At 39.1% G+C, this 19,579-nt stretch overlaps 1 pseudogene; it reads left to right on the top strand.

Moving 5' to 3' along the window:
• The window catches only part of LOC104148639 (aminopeptidase O-like), a 199,263-nt pseudogene that overhangs the window by 158,504 nt on the left and 21,180 nt on the right, over positions 1-19,579 (top strand).

The raw sequence follows: 19,579 nt of genomic DNA, 5'->3' as shown, positions 1-19,579 counted from the left end.
TGCTCCCAGGAGGGTATTGAATAAATAGGGAGACTGTATGGAAGAGGAGGAGGGACGGAAAGAGGTGGAATCTGATCACCAAGAGCAATATGTAATTGCAAGGGTGGAGCATGTCCAAGACTGGTTTGTGATTGGGTTTAGATTAAGAATAGCTCGTGCATTTAGTCTGAAAAGAAGAATATTATTGAGGTGCCACAGTAAGGTGTAATCGGGTTAAAGGACTTTGTGCTCTGGCCACCTGAGTAGAACTGAAATTGCTTTTTCAGTAAGTACAACCTTGACTTTCAGCCTTTTCAGAATAATCCTGCATTTCTTTTGCCTTATGCCTCAATTCTTAGAGTAATTCAGCTGTTACTAGTTATAGAGCTTGTTTTGAATATTGGTAAACTTCCTTTCATATCACCTTCTTGTCTTCTATTGCCCAGTTGCAATTAGTAGAGGTTAAGAACTCTAGATTACCACTAATCACTTGGTTCAGTGGTGTTTATGAAAGAAAATCACTGTCTGTTGCAGAGAATGTTTTACCCTTCAGTACCAGATTGGGAGATCTACAGCATAGTTAATAGTTATTCCATTACTTTAGAGATATATAAAGTACATGCAACTTCTTTAGAAAGAGTTACAAGTACCCATGTAATCACCTTTCTATGTCTGTTCAGATTTTTTTCAAGGTTTTGTTGTTGAGATCTAAGGCTGTTTAACATGTTTTTTTTCTTTAAAGTGGATCTTTTGGCTTCTCTGGAATTTAGACACAGATAATTGGCAAATCAAGACAGATATATTGATTGATAGCTGAGCTGATTGTTGCCAGGAATTTGTCCTTTTAGCAATATATGGTGAAATAACTATAAGATTGAGATCTCCTGTTTCTCTTCAGTCTTTCTGGCAGTGTGCAGTGTCTGCTTTACTTGGGCCGTTATAACGTAGATGTTATGGCTGTGATGTCCTGGCTTTCCAGAAGTGTTGAGTGCTTTTGGTTCCCTGGATTTCTAAGACTTGTGGGTATGTATACATCTGAAAGTCAGTGCTGCAGAAATTTCCCAGGCTCTAGTTAGTGGTGCGCATAAACTGCTTTCAAATTTGACATATTGTTATAGCTGGAATGTCTGTGTTTAAAAATAGAGGGGGTAATGAGTTTTAAATTTCCAAGAATATGTTGTGTTTGTTTCAGTACACAGAAATTGGACTGGGTAATGTTGTATACAAATTAATGAATTTATTAGATTCTACAGATAATAAGTAGGATTTAATAGAAATTGCTCTATAAATCTATATAATTTAATATAGAATCTTCCATACTGCTTTGAGCCAATTAAAAAATAATACAATAAATGTATCGTTGCAGCAAAATTCTACAGCATGACTTTGCTATTCAATTATTAAACCCTATAATGTCTCTTCAAAATGGACAATTCAGAAGGCCCGATCCTGTAAACTTTTAAGCACATATATACTGTTTTCCCTTCTAATGGAGCTACTCATGCATGCAAAGTTAATGACACATAAGCATTTGCAGGGGTGTGCCCATAAACTGCAGTTGTCTTGGGTTTTGTTAGGATAGGTGGTGATGTGGCCAAGATTTTGAGAGACGTTGAGGGGTTACTTTAACAGGGGATAAAATATGCAGCCAACTTAATCTGTATTTCCTAGCAAAATTTTTTTAAGTGCTATCCTTTTGGGAAATATTTCTGATATGTTATTTAAGATAGGACTATGAAACATTAAATTTACCAGTGGAAAACATTACTCTGTAAAGTAACAACTGTGTATGTATGTGCCATAGCTATTCAGTGTTTGCTGCCATAGCTATCCTAATTTCACAGTATATGAAAAGTCATTAGGCTAGTCCTAGAGTAATTAATTAAGTTTTTATTTCCAAAAAATAGAACTGTGGTTATACATACTTGTCTTAATCCAGTAAACTGCCTTGGACATTTTCTTTGGAATAATAATAAAATTTTTTTTTAATCACTCATAGGCTGAGAACTTTGATGCCAAGTTTCTTGCTGGAGGGAATCTTTAAGTTATAAACACCTGAGAATTGAAGTTTATAATGGAAATGTCAGATCTGTTTTAGCCACAGCAGCATATATGTATCTGAAAAGAAAATACTAAAGCTTGCATTTGCGAGCCAGAAAGAGCTGATGGAGTGAGCGCTTGCCTTTGCTTCTTAAGAACCAGATTCATACTAAACAGATACTTTGCCTGTAGTGCAAATTGGGTTGCATTTCAGATGGTCAGAAGCAGTCATCGCTTACCTTAAATTAGATTTAAATGAAAATGTTACCAAGTGATACATCAAATTAGATGTGGGATTACATTGTTCAAGCTTCCATGTAACTAACTTTGCTCTGTTACTGTGCCCAGTGTTTTAGGTTCCTGCTAAAACCTACTGTTCAGGCAACTGTTTCCATTAGTAGATAAGCTGGTGAATTACTGTTGAAACACTGTACTTAATTTAGGGGTTACCCAGCCATTAGTACATAAGTAACACCCAGCCACTGTGCAGTCAACCCACTGCTCTCTGGCATTATCTACTTGTCTTGAATGTTTTTACATTTGTCTGTAACTTGAGTGCTTAAGTGCCAATCTTGTACTCCTTATACAAGTAAATATTCCCTTGAAGTTAATGGGATCTTTTCTTGCATAATGAGTATGGAATGAGGCCACAGATCAGCAAATCTTCCACGTATCCTTCCATGAGATCAATATTTTTTCCCCTCCCTCCTTTTTTGAAGAGGGAAAGATAAGTAGCAAGCAACCTTACAAATAAATTAATAACTATATAATATATGTTGATAGGCTCACCAGCTATTGATTGTGGTGATTTGCTTGGCGCCTCCTTACCAGGAAGTCAGACTGTGGCCCATAGTGGCTCATCCAGGTCTGTGTAAAATTTTCTGAGTGAAGCCAGAACAGAAAATGTCTGGAATGGGATCCAAAAGTACACAGGTCAAGGGTGGAATATGGGGTGCTCTGTGCTTTACACATGTGAGATCCTTTTGCTAAAAGGAAAATAGTATGGAAATGAGTAGCAGTAAATTGAATTATTTCTCTGTGCATTTACAGAATAAAAATAAATAACTTCAAAAGGAGACTTTTAGTTTGGGTTTGTTTGCAACAACTGTTTTACTCTTTGCTTCCCTGATCACTTATAAAACATTGGACAAAATTCACTGGCAATTCTAAAATTTAGAGAGGGATGTAATGGATAATTGATGGAAAATGTCAGGGAAAATGTGCTGTCTGTTTGAAAATTGAGGACCTAGAACCCTCTTCCATTTCAGCAAGAACCCTTGTGTTTGTGCCTGGATCTGGAAATGAAGTTGCAAGGACCTGCATTTTATCATTTAACTTTTTGCACGTTTATATATAGGTGCTCTTGAATGTGAAGCATAAACTTGGTGGGGGGATGGGGGTTATGAAACTAAGATCATTTAAGAAGCTCATTGAATTCTCATTACAGATTAAATAATGAAATTTTATTTTATATATATATGTGTGTGTATGTATATATATATATATATAAAATTTCATGTAAGCTGTTATTATAAAGAGGGGTTTGGATAGTCACTTTTCTGTGATTAATAGCTATCTCTATTTTATAAAGAAATTAATATAATTTAGGCCACCATTTACCCTAGCTCTGAGAATGAATTTATAATAGTGTGTGGACCTTAAATGTCATATGTTTTGTTCATTCCTCTTAATCAACTTAGCAGTTGCTTAATATGTCCTAAAATACTTTTTTCTTTTCCAAGTTCTGTTCTATTTTTGTCACTTCCATTGTCATAAAACCAGCACATGTTTCTATAGTCACAAGAAAGTGCTAATTTTTCTTTTTTTCATGAGGACTCTTTAGAGGCTAATGCTCTCATGTAATTTGTTAAATTGAATAGAGTTTCCACGTGAAGCTGTAATTATGAGTCAAGAAACAAATCCATTATCTGGAGCTAAAAGTAATTATTAATGTAGCTATATGTGGAAGAACTGGTCAGTACACATGATAAAATAACTCCTGCTCCCTTTTAATAATTCACATACCTTTCTTGGTATTGCAGAAATTCTCATCTGAGAAACGAGCAGAATTTAGCTCTGTAACATATCTCTTACCACACTTTATCTGATAATGACTTCTGAAAACATTAGTATTTCAACTAACTTTCAGTTTTTTCTTTTAAGAAATCCTACTCCTGCACAGACTAATGGTGTGCAAATCCTATCCCAAGCCCCTGAATTTCTTGTACTCCTGCAAGCTAAAAATACATAAGTCAAACTGCATTTTGGACAAGTTCATGTCTAGTAAGTTTCACCTTGGATTTATTTTTATGGTTAGTTTTAATGCTCCTATATGAGAGTTTGAAATGGAGAATCTGGCAGCTAGATCCTTGCTAATAACGATGGCATCTTTTTAAATAGCACTGGGCATAATAAGGATGTCATGCAGCACTCATCCACTTGTCCTCAGATCTCTTAAAGGCTTGATTTCCCCCCCCCTCTCCCCCAGTGGTAATTGTCTTCTGCAAGTTTTAAATAAAATCCTACCCATATTTAAATTGGGAATAAAAAGTACTGGATATGCTTGTTCTGTTCCATACCACGCTCATCGCCATAGGATCTGACCAGCTTCCACAAGTGCATTAAGCAATGTAACTAACATCTGTAATGTGTTTATTGTCTCGTCCTCTCCCCCTGAAGAGAGCTGTGTGCAGCCGAGTGTTTTGTTTCAGAAAGGGTTTCTTGGGAGGGAGAAAGGGCTGCATTTTTTTAAGTGCATATTGCTATGTATTAGAGGCATCAAAACTAAAAAAAACTTGCTATGCATCTGGAATGGAAGATGGTGGTGTTTGTGACCAGCCCTCTAGTGCAGTTTGGGATCAACCCACGAACAAGTTTGGTCTCCCTTTCAAGAAGCTTATGTGTTTTGAGTGGAGAATTGTGGAACAGAGGAAGGGCCCGGCCATCGCCTGTGATCTTTGCTTGGAAGTCATAGGTGGCCTTCTCAGCATTGCGGGTGCTGGCTGTGGCGTGCTGTGCTGATCGGGGTGGGTTGGAGGGGATCCTGGGGGGGAGTCAGAGTAGGAACTAGAAGACTGATGTGACAGGCTTGGAGTAGCCTGTGTTGCTACAGAGACATGGTGCAGTGTTCAGTACTAGTTATTTTTTGAAATGCCAAAGGCTTCATTTGAAGACGCTGAGGTAATCAGGCTGAGAAGCAACGGCAATCCTGGAGCTGGATCACTCAGCTGTGATGGAAGAAGTCTCTCCAGACAACTGGAGAATTTTAGTGACAGCTGCTGTGACAGCTTAATTAAAACAGAACCACATTGCAGGCTTGGAAAAATAGTTAATGCACAAATTTTAAGGCGAGTGGTATAACTATACATGAAACTACCTATCACCAATTGTTCTGAAATCAGAAAGGATAGAAAAGAGTTGATTCTTATGGATTCTGGGAGTAAAGGATCAAGGGGTAAAAGTACAGTTTCCCATCTGTGCTTTGGTCCTTTCCTCCAGGAAAGGCTTGTGATGTTTTAGTGCTCTGTGATGAACTGCAGTCAGACCTCCCTGGTGAAGCAGAGTCATATCCTGCAGCCATGAGTTAAGTAGAATTGATGTGACTTTCTTCAGCAGCACCAGCTGCTGAATGGTTAGAGAAGGAAGGAAGTTCTCTCTTCCTCAGGTTTTTTTTCCAACTGATACTGGCTGTTTGGGGCAGATATAATACCTTTGTACTTGACTCTAACTCATCAGGACAAAAAAATGTTCTGGTTAACAAGTCTTGGGCCCCATAAGACCCCGTGGCCCCATAAAAGAGTCCAGAAACTCTTAATTTCCATGATCCCTGATGATCATGATCCTAGATGAACTCTGGGAACTGACTAGGCTCTGCATTGGTAGGTATAAGTAGAGCAAACTTCTGTTTTTCCAGAAATTTCCATATACATGCCACTTTCTCAAAGAAATAAAGAAGGTATTTCTTCAAGCTCATTCTTGCTCAGTTCTGTTGCAAGAATTTTGGATTGAAGTAGCAGCTTAACCGCCCAGGGTGGTTTCTAGAGATTTGGCACTTCCAGTGCTGGGTGTTGAGGCTTCTTGGCCAGTAATTTGCAACTTTAGCAAAGCCTAGAAAAATAAATTAATTTTCTTTAGCAATCAGTTTTTTGTCCCTTTTTCTTCTTCTAGTATGTATAGACCAAACACTACAGAAATTCTGTTTGAGGGTGTTCTCTCTGGCTGAGACTAGCGTACAATGATAATAGTTCTTTATCTCTTTGTTGCACAATTAGTAGACTGGTCATTTTCTGGCCTTGTTGTAGTCCATAACTTTTTGTTATGACTCAGTGATCACTGACCTGTTTGTTTGCTGAGGACCTAGATGACGATGAGCCAAGGTGAGCTGGTTTAAACTGTCTTTGATCTCAACATCAGCTGCATAGTTTGGCTGTGACCTAGAGTGTTTTGGGTGGGCAAATAACTTGGAGGCAAATTTTGCACTTTTGCATCTGTTACAATGTGTATATTGAAGTCTTCCCACCAAGTGCTGGCTAAGCATTGTTGAGCTTCTGTATGAAGCCTTTAATTTGTAGTAGTCTAAGAGTCTGGAACCCCAAAGTTCTTTAAGGCTTTGTTTTCCATTGTTAGATGAACAGTTTCAAGAGGATGAGGCCAGCCTCTTCTCCATGGTGCCCAGCGACAGGACAAGAGGCAATGGGCATAAACTGAACCACAGGAAGTTCCACCTAAACCTGAGGAAAAACTTCTTTCCTGTGAGGGTGACAGAGCACTGGAACAGGTTGCCCAGAGAGGTTGTGGAGTCTCCTTCCCTGGAGATATTCAAAACCCACCTGGATGCGATCCTGGGAAATATGCTCTAGAGGACCCTGCTTGAGCAGGGAGGTTGGACTGGATGATCTCCAGAGGTCCCTTCCAACCTCAACCATTCTGTGATTCTGTTTGCTGAACCTGAACTGCCTGTGTTAGGTTTGCTGTTTGAGAAGGTGATCTTAGTGCCAGGTGCGTTCACGTGGTCTGGGAGCACTACCCATGGGGCTGGCGTTTTGATCCCCTCTCCAGGCTTTGGGGACACTGGGGACTCTGTAGATCAAGTGAAGGGGTAGCTTACTGCTACCAGCTTCAACTTGTTTCTGCCATGGCTATCCTGTTTGTTTCCTGTGAACATAAGTTATGGTCCTGTGGAATATGACTTCAGATGGGGAATCTGGCTTCTCATGTCCACTTTTCTGTTGTCATGGTCAGTTCATCTGAAGCCAGGAGGAGCTTGTGCTGAAAGCATGGTAGTAAGTGGCAGAGACTGTAATCTACATAGAATAGACAGTGTGTAGCCTATTATGCTTAAAAGGGGATTATTATGCTCAAGGGTAAAGTTATGGTGAAACATTTCTTTGAGAAAACAAGGGTTGAGGGAAAGCACTGTATAACCTGACTGAACCTGTAGTGGAAGCCACCTGATTTTCATTTTACTGGCCCAGCACTATGTTAGATCATAAAGGTTTAATAATTTTTGACATTTCAGTGCATTTATATTAGATTGCAGATGTTGAATTTCTTCATAAGTGGATCTTCTCTCCATTAAGTAAATTATGGGAAAATATTTTGTACTATAGCTTAAGAAAGAAAATTCAGTTTATGGACTGGTAGCAATTGCTGGCTTTTTAAAAACATTACTGGTAACGTGTAGCCAGAATATCAGACACAAAACATGAAACACCATAAAACACTTATTTATGCTGCTGATTCCTTTATTGACAGTCATTAAGATACTGATAAAATGAAATCCTTACATTCTCATCTTGTGTTGTAATGTATGCCCACAGTATCCCTGTCTGCTTTTGCTTTAAAGCTACTCTATAAATATTGTTCAGTGTTTAGAGAATGAAATGTAAAGTTTGATACATAAATACCTGACAGGCGCCGCACAGGCAAGGGTGGGACTCCGGGATGGCGCGTGACGCGGAGTGACACCGCAGACCCACACCACAAACATCTCGGCGCTGTGGAGCCATTCCCCGCAGAACGACCCGTTCATGGGCGCATCGTTGCCAACGGAGCAGTGCTGCGGGCTGAGCACGAGGTCACCTGGGGATGCGCGCACTGCTATTGCCTAGAGCCGTACGGCTTTGGCATAGCTGGGGGCTGGCATGGTTCTGACCGGCTATAAAAGGGAGCAAGCCGCATACGTTTGCGTGCGCTCGGCCCCACCGTCAGCTGGCCTGCGGACCCGAGCGCCCGCCCGTCAGCGGGACGCCCCTGATGCCAACGGCGTGGTGAGGAGAAGCCGGGGAAAACTAGCCCGGAGGGGTGGCCCTCAAGGAAAGGGCGCGAGCGGTCGCTGTACCGGGCACCCGTGACTGAACTGTAGCGCTCTGCTATGTAGATATAGTTTCAGTCCTGTTACAGTTCTGGCTTTGCTATTCCTTTAGCTTCGTTATAACCGCTTAGCTCTAACAAATTCTCACACTGGACAAGTGATGCTCTCTCGAGTTCAGTGCAGCTAACCCCGGGATCCGAAAGAATCCCGGCTGCCCCTCTAGTGGCGCGTCACAGTACCAGACAGTTTGATAGAGGGTAATGAAGTGAGATCTTTTCAGTGAATTGTTATAGGGTCAAAATTGTGTTTTAAAATACAACAGAACAAAATCTTACATCTTACAAGTGTGATGAAGTTTAAGTACGTAAATGGTCCCAAGAGCCTTCCTGAATTGGGTGTCCACAACATTTAAGTAAGTACAAGCACTGGGTATGCAAACATTACTTGAAAAAAATCAATGCTACTTTAGGACAGATTCGCAGAAGAAAATTTCAGATTTTCAAAGAAGCCGGCACATTTTGGAAAGTGCTTGTCCATCAGCAATTCCTATTTCAAAGATACTAGTACTGTGTGTGTGTGTGTGGTTGGTTTTTTTTCCCCCCCTCCTTCTATCCTTTAAAGTTTTTTCTCCCACACCCATTTGACAACCTACTCTAAGCAGAGTATTTTCCCAAGTTTTGTTGCTATGTGAACTCATTAGTGTTCCACATACCAGATTAAATTGCAATTAAAAACAAAAACATGCATTAAAAACTCCTTTTTGAACCCTCCAGACACCCATCTTGAATTGTAGCCCTGTCTTGTGGGATAACGTTTATTGGTTGCATATTGACAGTTGCACTCTGGTTGATTACTGTTATTTTTGTCCTTGCATTTGAAAGGGAGTATTAAAAGTCGATGAAAATCAAGTTGTTATACTTGTGTGTATACTTAATTTTGTGCTGTTCTTTGGGAAGTGTCCTTCATTCAGCAATGTTTTCATACGTACAAAATAGCCAGAATAAATCAAAGCTGCATGTTTGAGTAGATAATCGCCTTAAAATGATTTGTGTCATAGATGATCTACTTCCAAAAATAAGTCCTTTTATTTTTGAGATTCAAAAGAGGAAAATAACTGGGAAGTATATGCAAGTACAGTTTTTAAATTAAATAAATTGCACTCAATATCACTTTTATGTTCTACTGGTATGAAGGAAGTGATACTAGACCTCCTAAATGTCTCTGAATTGGTCTGTTTAAATGTATCACAAATCAAATGTTGCTGAACTTGACATGATCATTATTTTTCAAAGTAAGACTTTTTGAAGAAAACATACTTCGTAGGAATTTTTTTCTGTTATTTAAAAACTCAGTACAATTTGTGTTTAAAATATTAAAAAATAATTTTAAAATGCTGGAAAATGTTTTGCCAAGCACAGTAAGAGTACTTTAAGAAGTGACTGAGAACTTGCACACAATGGGGGCACATTTGGTAGAACTGTAGTTTATAGCTAGAAGAAACTATGCAGCAGACACAGATATTTATTTTGCTTTTAAATATAGCAAAGTCTAGTTATCTTTCATAAGCATTTGAAGAGGAGCTGATTTTTCATCAAGAGGAAAGTCATAAATGAACTGGCTATAATAAAGTTAAACAAAACAGTCTTTTGAAATTTTGTTGGCCACTGGAATAGATGGGTTTTATTCTGCGGACCAGTTCAAAGCATTTTTTTTGTCAGCTACAGATTATTTTTTCTGTGTATTAATCAAACTGCAGACTAGTTCTCTAAGAGTTAGAACCTCTTTAGTATAGTGCAATACATTGTACTTATTAACAGCTGTTTTTATGGACATTTTTATTGAGTTTGTTACTTGATATGAGTACGTTTTAGTCCTTGGGGGGGGGGGGGGGAAGCCCTCTTGTCATTTAAAAGAAGTGACAGTGCAGATGAAAACAACACCTAAGAATATTGTTTGAGGTAAACGGTGACCAAGTCAGTCTAAAAATGTTGTTAAGTAAATAGCATTTTCTTGAATTTTCAAGCTAACAATATTCTGGACAATGTAAGGAAGGGGGGATTTGTTCCACAGAAGTTTTCTGTTTAATTGAAGCCTGCAGAAAACAGTCCTCAAAGGAAATTGTCTATTTGGAGAGTTTACTATGCAAGATTCATTCAGGGATTTGTTTTATTGGTTCAAAATATAGGTGCAGAGATGGCCTGGCCCTATAAATCTTGTCTGCTGGACTAGTAGCAGCACTTTTTTATCTGCAATTAATGAGGAAATTCTGTCTGAAGGGAACCATTCACTGTTGAACTCTGGAGTGAATTTTTTCCCTTCCTTTCTTATGAGAGGGGTGGGAAGGAATTCAGTTTGTCTTTTGGAAAATCTTGTAAAAATGTAAATGAAAAGACATTTTGCGTTTGGGGGGGGGGGGTGCCTTCTCCTAGAGAAATACTGCAGAAATCTATTGTGTCTTGGAAACTTGAAACTTTTTCAAAGGTCAAATTGCTTTAATTCTATTTTGGGCCTTTTGTGTTATATTTCAGCCAGCGTTTTCCAGCATACAGTAGTGACTTTTTTGCTCCCCCCCCTGTTTTTTGCTCAGTATAAACAATTCCTTGCTGTAGTTACATAGATAAATATAGCAGAGAACCCTTTTCTGGGAGAAGAGTCTCCCCATGCATTTCTTAACCATTTTTGGAAATAATTGATCTATCTGTGCATGTGAGAGAGGGAGGCAGTAGCTGTAAATTGAAGTGACATCATATATATTACTCCCATTGATCTGCTTTTAGACTAGAGCCAGGATAAAAGGAAATGGCATCAGGGAGGAAGTATGCTCATTTAGGCACAGATCCCAGTGTGATAATGGAGTAATAATAGAAATCACGCCACTGTCAATTGGTTGCTGCATTAGTCCGAGGTACATTTCCCCTCCGAGGAGGCTTTCAATGACTTCATTCAAGTGCAGGCTGGAGCAAATGGGATATTCAGCATACCAGCTGTACTACTTTAGTGATTTGTGCCCTGACTTAGGGGTGCAGCACGAGCATTGGTGCTCTGGACGCTCAACTGCATATATCTGTGTCACATTTCATGGCTGTGAAAGGTCAGTAGTCAAATGTTTCAGTGGCCTTTTTCTAGTACAAAGGGTGAATCTGGCATTTATTGCATTTGTTAATGTAGGTATCGATAAATACTTTCCTTCGTGTGGGTGGTCTTCTGGGATGTGAGGTCGATGACCTCTGTAGCTGCAATACCAGATCTTTTAAGAGGCAAGATTTGTTTTCTTTGTGCTTTTTACAGGTTAGGGCTAGGATTCAGAAAATTCATAGTTTTGTTCCAAGATTATTTGTAGAAACCCTTTCAAAACTGTTTGCAGCTTGAGATTTTCTTGTAACACAGTATAATGCTTTAAGTGTCTTATATACTGATATGGATAAAATACAAAGTATGCTTTTTGTTAATTCCCATCTGTTTAATATATATTGAATCTCGGCATGTAGATGTTGCTTTGATAACAGGCTCAGTTATATTTTCAATTTGGTTGCCTATTTTTATTTTTTCGTCTTGCCTTTTTCAAATACAGAACTAGTCTTGATACTCCATATCTTTTCAAGTTTGTGTCAGAGGTAGCAGCCTATTTATTCAAACTTTAAAACCACCATTCACACATAAGCAGTGGACAAATCACTATTTAGTGGAAAAACAAAATAAACTTTTTCAGAAGATTGAATAGTTGCAAGAGAGGTTGTGCAGTTTTAAGGGCAAAATAAAATATACAGCACTGGGATAAAGCTTTATAGCAGGGACACTTAGTTCTATGGGACATGACAAAAAAACCCCACTGGTATGCTTGATTAAAACATTAATTTATTCCCTCTTTGTAGCGTCAGTACTCACAACTGGGGGAGGGGGAACCCTGGGAAAGTAATATGATTTCCATGCGGCAGGCATGGGTTGGCACTAGAGCAATATACTTTACAATGTAAATAGATGGCATTGCAGCAATTGTAGCCATAATACAAAGTGCTCGATTCACATTGTAACTACTGTTTCTTGATATTAGCTGCATTTCCTGATCTAAATGATCTACTTAAAACGCTCAAACATACACGTTTATATGCAACATTCTCCTGTGCAGTTCATAGATTTTTTTTATTATTACTATATTTTTTTTTAACAGGAAGACTAAAACTTTGGGGGTGTTACGGTTGTTTTTGGGAAGTGTTTTTGACATGGAATTATACATTGACATGGTGAAGTTTATCCTGCTGTATTTTGCTGTAGCTATGTTGTGTATTTTTCCTGTATGTTAGATATTCAAGATGCATTCACAAAATTTGAATTCTCATAACAGAAAATGTTTTCAAAATACTTGAAACTGAATTTGTTTTTGTTTTCTCCAGCATTTATGTTTTGACAGCACCTAAAAGCAAGGGCCTCTTTGTACTAAGCATAAGCCAAACAAGTGGAAAATTGTCAGCGTGCACCCCAAACAATTCTCACTGTGAAAGATGATAACTAACAGGTGGATAGGACAAATAAGGATGGTGGTGAGGAAAACAAAAAATAAGGGGGTGTGTTTAGTTGAATAAAACTTCTAGTGCAATTTTATGAAGTTATAAACAATCTTTAAAAAGTTGCTTTGGGGATAGCATTATTCATACTGCTCTATTTGGGAAAAAGAGGGCAGAAGAATTTTAAACCTTAAAGGAATTTTAGTAGTCTGTGTCTTGAAACTTCTGAGCTTTTTGATGCTTTGCTCAGGATACGTTTTCTCTTGAGCAGAGTCTTTTATTAACAGGGAGGGGAAAAAATGAAAGAAAATATGTTCCTTCCTGTATTTTTGGTTGGAAGTAAATGACAGAACAAAATGTTATAGCTGCGCCCACTAGTGCCACTTTGATTACAGGTCTGTCAGCATTTCTTCTGCTAATGCCCCCACCCTCTGCACCCATGTTCAATAGCTCTTAACTTGGCCTTTAATTAAACCAGAAGCTGGAAAATAGTATGTAAAATCTCGTCTCGGGTACCTAGAATGTGGGAAAATAACAGAAGCCATGGTCTTTTTTTTTTTTTTCTCTGCAGTCTCAAATATAAACTGGTAGAGTGTAAACTATAATTCTGAAAACTTTTCATCCATAATGCACTACTAGACAGAGGTAAATTAAGGACGTGGCTGCTGGTTTACTTTGCTTTTGTTGGCTTCAATTAGATTCCCTAATATTATCTTAAACAATAGCTTTCTGTGGGTGAACCTGTATAACAACTATACTGGTGATATAACTCTTTCTCTAGCATATATGTATGTATTCCAGCAGTTTCTGCAAATTAAGCACGACTCTGCTGTCTTTGTAGTTAGCAGTGAAAGCTTTCTAAATAAGAAGTTACCTTTTTGCATGGTGTTCTGCAACATTTCAAATTTTATTAGCGTTCAAAATGAATTCAATTTCCAAACAGAGCCATTTCCCAGAACCCTTCCCTGTTCTGTTTTTTAAAGTATTCTTCTCCCTCCCCACCAAGCAGCTGTTCTTGGACTGTGCAATAAACATTCAAGTTGGCATTTTAGTAGTTCTCCTAAAATTGAAATATTAAATATTTTTAATGTCTGACTATTTTTAACAACTCTATTTTGTTGGCAGGCTTGGGTAGCACTTAAAAAGTGTTCCAGTTAGAGCCAGTAAGATGTAGGGTTTTTTCCAGTCCCCAAGAATATGACTTTAGTAATAAAAGAATGCATTGCAAGGAAAGGAAATTGTTAAAATCCTAGAGATCTATTTTCCTCCTTTTATGATTTAGATACTAACACTAAATTATGTCAGACTAAGAGGGAAGAAAATATCAGGTTGCTTATTTAGTTAACTGTGAAATCTTTATGGGTTAAGACATAACAGAAGATCATTGATATATTCCTGGACTTACTGTCAGAGATGAGGGATGTGGGCTCATTCGGACCATGGAGGCAGCTGCAGCTGTGGTGTCTGCTTGTAAGAGGCCAATGGAAGAGGTCTTCCATGTGTCCAACTTGATTTCGGACCTGATCAGCACACCAAAAAGGTGGAGGGAGGGTCACGGGTCACAAGGCAGGAGTAGAGAGTGTCCAAATGTGATAAAAATTGGAAGTCATGCTAAAATAACAGGATATATATTTTTTTCATTAATATGTCCGGAGAATATTAAAAGTGAGTGGTGCTGGGTTTTTTTGCATGCAAAAGCTTAAATTCACATCCTGCCTCCCTCTCCCTTTCTCTTTTAGTGCTCCACAATGATGAATAGTGGGGAAAGCTTTGGGGCATATAATGAACTTCTGACTGGTCATTCTGAACCCTGAATTTCCAATAGATGTTTCCTGGCAGCTGGTATAATTTCTCTCTGAGCTCTGTTTGAATTATTTATTTGTTCATCCAATAAGCCTATTAAACAGAGCACTTAAGCACTTGCTACATCAGACTTCATGTGTTTTTTGTTTTCAGGCTACATTAAGTTCAACTTGAAAATATTAGGGTTTGGAGTCAAGGCAACTAACTACTAAATATATTCACATATATATACTGTGTGCCACAGATGTTATATCCATGCCTTCTTTTCACTGTAATGATGGATGAATCCTGACTCTTTGCACTAAAAGAATGCCTTAGAGTATGCCTCAAAATGTGTTGTTACAATCTTTGTTTTGTGTGTCAGTTATTTGCATTGTATTTTTTGTTTACTGTAGGAATACCAAGCAATTGCTCATATAATAGATAAAAATGCCACTCTTAAAATTATACATTTATATATCTAGTTGATTCCTGAAATGATGCACTATAAATTATTCTCGTATTTTATCACTGCCAAGCCCAAACAAAATGGAATTACTTAGCATATGTATTCCATAAAGATCTTAGCTTAATAAGCTATGATAATGTTTCAAGAAGATAAACATGGTTTTGATCTGGTCTAAACATAGTAATGAAAGCCATGGAAAATGAATCTTAATTAGGCCCCAGAACAGAGTCTTTCAGAATACAGAGATGTAAACCCTGAGGTTTTTCAGAAATAATCTAGAAGTTCTCGCCATATTTCAAGCGCATGCTGGAATTACGCAGGTTATCACAGTCTTGTCCTCTTTGGTTTGTTTCCATTTAATTGCTCAGTATGTACAGCTTTATTCTCACAAGGCATTTATTTTACTCCTAGCTTCTCCTGGACCACCTGGTCTTACTTCTGGAGTCTCTCTTGGAGGAGAAGACACTATGTCCTAGAACACTGCAATGCTTAGAGAAAACGTACAAGCTCTGTGAGCAGGATGCAGAGGTAAATCACTTACTCATTTCAGTTTTTTTTTGTTGTTTTTTTTTTTTTTAAGTAATTGCATTGTTGACTAGGAATAATAGTATTCCGCTAGGATCGACTCATTCGAATCCCTTTTTCCTTGTCTAAAACTAAAACCACATATACTTAATTTCACTATTGTATCTGAAGATGCCTTTAGTTACTCAGTTTTTCTCTGTGTGTGTGTAGGTTCAGATGTGTTTGCATACCATAGTAACAGGAGACAATGCAGCATAGATTTTATATAATTTTACATGTACCTTAAGCAGCACATTCATTCAAGTGTTAAACTTCTCACTGCTGACTGTATATTTAGAACTTGGTTCATTTGTTATATGTATTATCTCTAAATGCATCCATGTGTCTGTTATGGTCTAAAATTCTTGTTCTACATGATCAACCCACATTGTTTTTCTTAGAGTTCCCAAGTCTCTTTCTCTGGAAGGCAAGCTTTTCTAAATCCTGAGACTACAGTATGTTCTGCTTTTGGGCATGAGTTTCAAGGAGGAATCACTTCTTGACAGTTGCAGCTAGTAAGTGCCAGAAATGTTAACAGTCATTTAAGAAAACAGTTTTATGATATTGTAAATGTGCCTTCCCCATCACAGACATCTGAGACTAGCATCCCTGCTCCAAAGGGCTTAATGTCTTAAGGGGCCAAACCAGTAAATCCTTATTACCACACACAGCGCTGGCTATTTGGTAGAGTCCTGTGGATTTCTCAAGCTGGGAGAATTGTGATAATTAAGGCAGCAGAACTTATGGTTGTAGGCACCCTTGCAATGAGTAAAGGTTTGCTTCAAGTAGATAGTATTCAGGAGGGGAGATGAGAAGATGAAACCAGCCATGAAAATAAAGGATGTATAGATGTATAAATAAAAAGGGCTAGTTATATAAGGAGCATATAATCAAACTAATGTACAATGAAGGAGCACAGTAAGCTTAACAAGATATTTGACTTTTATTTAATTAAAAACTCCTGTGAAGACTGCAGAAGGTCAGTGTGCATGACTTACCCTGTTATAATTGGAATTTTATGGCAGTAATTAAAATTGAAGGAGAGAGCAAATTCTGTCTTGTTACTCTTACACTGAAATTGCTAGGTGGATGCTTATAAACACTTAGAAAAACAAATACTAATGGAAAGATCAATAGGGCAGAGGTCTAGCTTTTTCCCCCAGAAAAATTGGCAACATTTCAACTGTTGCTGTTTCTTGCACCTTTTGTTTTTGTTGATATGAGTTTCCAAATGCCAGGCTTGTTTTTAATTAGTACTTGAACCAACTTTCCTATTTATAGGAATTAGGATATATTTTAATCGCATCTGAATACCAATGAAATGTCAAAGGTTCTATAACGGGAAGAGGAATAACTAGGGAAGTAGATCAAAGCAATAGCCGTGGTGTTGCTGCTTCGTGCCAGTGAATTGTGAGCACCAGGCTACAGGCTTAGATTTCTCTGTTTTTTCCTTTCTTTCCACATTCATGTCTGCCTTTTTTCTTTGCAGTGTCACATAAAGGCACATGAGTGATCTCTTGAATTTTTTTCTTTTTTTCAAAAACAAAATTATGACCTCAGTGAAAGGAGCGTAATCTCCATTTTATTTTACAAGGTGAAACCAAGGGCTTAGTGGACCTTGAGAAGTACAACTAAGATAACATTACCATTAGTGTTTTACCAGTCATCAGATCAGTCACCTACAGCCTTTTAAAGGGAATGTTAATTTACATGCCCTCACGTACCTGAGGGAGGAATTTTTCATATCTCTAACTCCAGTATGTGCAGTGGGGATTTTTCTTGTAATGACCCAAGGACAAAGAACCACAGTCCAAGCTTCTGGCTGAGCTGTTCATGTCTAAATTGGATTTGTGGAGACATTAATCAGTTATAGTCATCCAGTTTTGTTGCTAGAGTTCAAATGTTTTTAGCAACTAAATGTCAGAAATTGATCATTAAAAATTCAGGCATAAAAAATTGCAGGCAGGCTAGTGAAAAATAAAACTGTCAATGTCAGAGGTTTTATTCAGGGGTTTTTATAAGTAAGGCTGTCAGTTATTTCTTATTCTGTTCTGGATGGAACACAAGTACTTGTTTTCTTATTTTTGACAAGTAATGTTTGCATTCACATTAATCTTATGCTATGGATTAGCAATGATAGGGCCAGCAATGAGTGAGAGTGGTGCACTATGAAGTATGTCTGTGGTTTTTTAAACAAAGTTTGGCACTTAAAAATTGTCCATGAAGTGTTGCATACACCCTTGGCAGTTGGAAGGCTTTTCCTGTATGTATTGTGGATAGCTAAATGACTTTCTTACAGCATCAGAGAGAATATTAAAAAAATAGTATTTATATGTTGCGATGAGTACTCTTGCAATGGTGAGAATGCTTCAGACTTTGTATTACTAATGTGGAAAAAAATAAAGGGTTTAAATAATCTCACCTTGTCAGATATGTGTGTTGGGAAGAGTAAAGGGGACAGTTGCAGGTGGCTTTTACTGTTGGAGTGAAAATAGTAAAGGGCCATTCCCTTCTCTCTGTCACCTTTTAAAAAGACCTGAATGTTCTGTCAGAACACTTTAGTCCTGTAACACAGTGTAATTGAAATACCCCATTGAAGCTAGCTCTGGGAATGTACCGGGAAGAAGTTGTATGAGGTCTTCTTGAGCCAGGTTGATGAGTAATGGGATGCATGTGCATTGGGCTTGTTTTGTTTTTGAGTTATTTTATCACAGAATCACAGAATGGTTGAGGTTGGAAGGGACCTCTGGAGATCATCTAGTCCAACCTCCCTGCTCAAGCAGGGTCCTCTAGAGCACATTGCCCAGGATCGCATCCAGGCAGGTTTTTGAATATCTCCAGGGAAGGAGACTCCACAACCTCTCTGGGCAACCTGTTCCAGTGCTCTGTCACCCTCACAGGAAAGAAGTTTTTCCTCATGTTCAGATGGGACTGCCTGTGTTCCAGTTTGTGCCCATTGCCTCTTGTCCTGTCACTGGGCACCACGGAGAAGAGTCTGGCCCCATCCTCTTGACACCCTCCCTTCAGATACTTGTAGACATTGATGAGATCCCCTCTCAGTCTTCTCTTCTCCAGGCTGAACAGGCCCAGCTCTCTCAGCCTTTCCTCATAGGAGAGATGCTCCAGTCCCCTCATCATCTTTGTAGCCCTCCGCTGGACTCTCTCCAGTAGTGCCATGTCTCTCTTGTACTGGGGAGCCCAGCACTGGACACAGGACTCCAGGTGAGGCCTCAGCAGGGCTGAGTAGAGGGGCAGGATCACCTCCCTCCACCTGCTGGCAACACTCTGCCTAATGCATCCTCAGGATACCCTTGGCCTTCTTGGCCACAAGGGCACACTGCTGGCTTATGCTTAACTTGTGGTCCACCAGGACTCCCAGGTCCTTCTCTGCAGAGTTGCTTTCCAGCAGGTCAGCCCCCAGCCTGTACTGGTGCCTGGGGTTATTCCTCCACAGATGCAGGACCCTGCACTTGCCTTTGTTGAACTTCATGAGGTTCCTCTCCGCCCATCTCTCCAGCCTGTCCAGGTCCCTCTGAAGGGCAGCACAGCCTTCTGGTGTGTCAGCCACTCCCCCCAGTTTAGTATCATCAGCAAACTTGCTGAGGGTGCACTCTGTCCCTTCCTCCAGGTCATGGATGAATACATTGAACAAGGCTGGACCCAGGACTGACCCCTGGGGGACACCACTAGCTACAGGCCTCCAACTAGACTCTGTGCCACTGACCACAACCCTCTGAGCTCGGCCATCCAGCCAGTTCTCAATCCACCTCACCGTCCACTCATCCAGCCCTCACTTCCTGAGCTTGCCTAGGAGGATGTGATGGGAGACAGTGTCAAAAGCCTTGCTGAAGTCCAGGTAGACAACATCTGCTGCTCTCCCCTCATTTTATAGTTCACTCATCTAGAATCCTGTCTAACATAGCTCACTGA

This window comes from Struthio camelus, chromosome W (assembly GCF_040807025.1).
Source record: "Struthio camelus isolate bStrCam1 chromosome W, bStrCam1.hap1, whole genome shotgun sequence".
Lineage (NCBI taxonomy): Eukaryota > Metazoa > Chordata > Aves > Struthioniformes > Struthionidae > Struthio > Struthio camelus.
The sequence above is the reverse complement of the archived record's forward strand: the minus strand, read 5'-3'. Positions and strand labels throughout refer to the sequence as shown.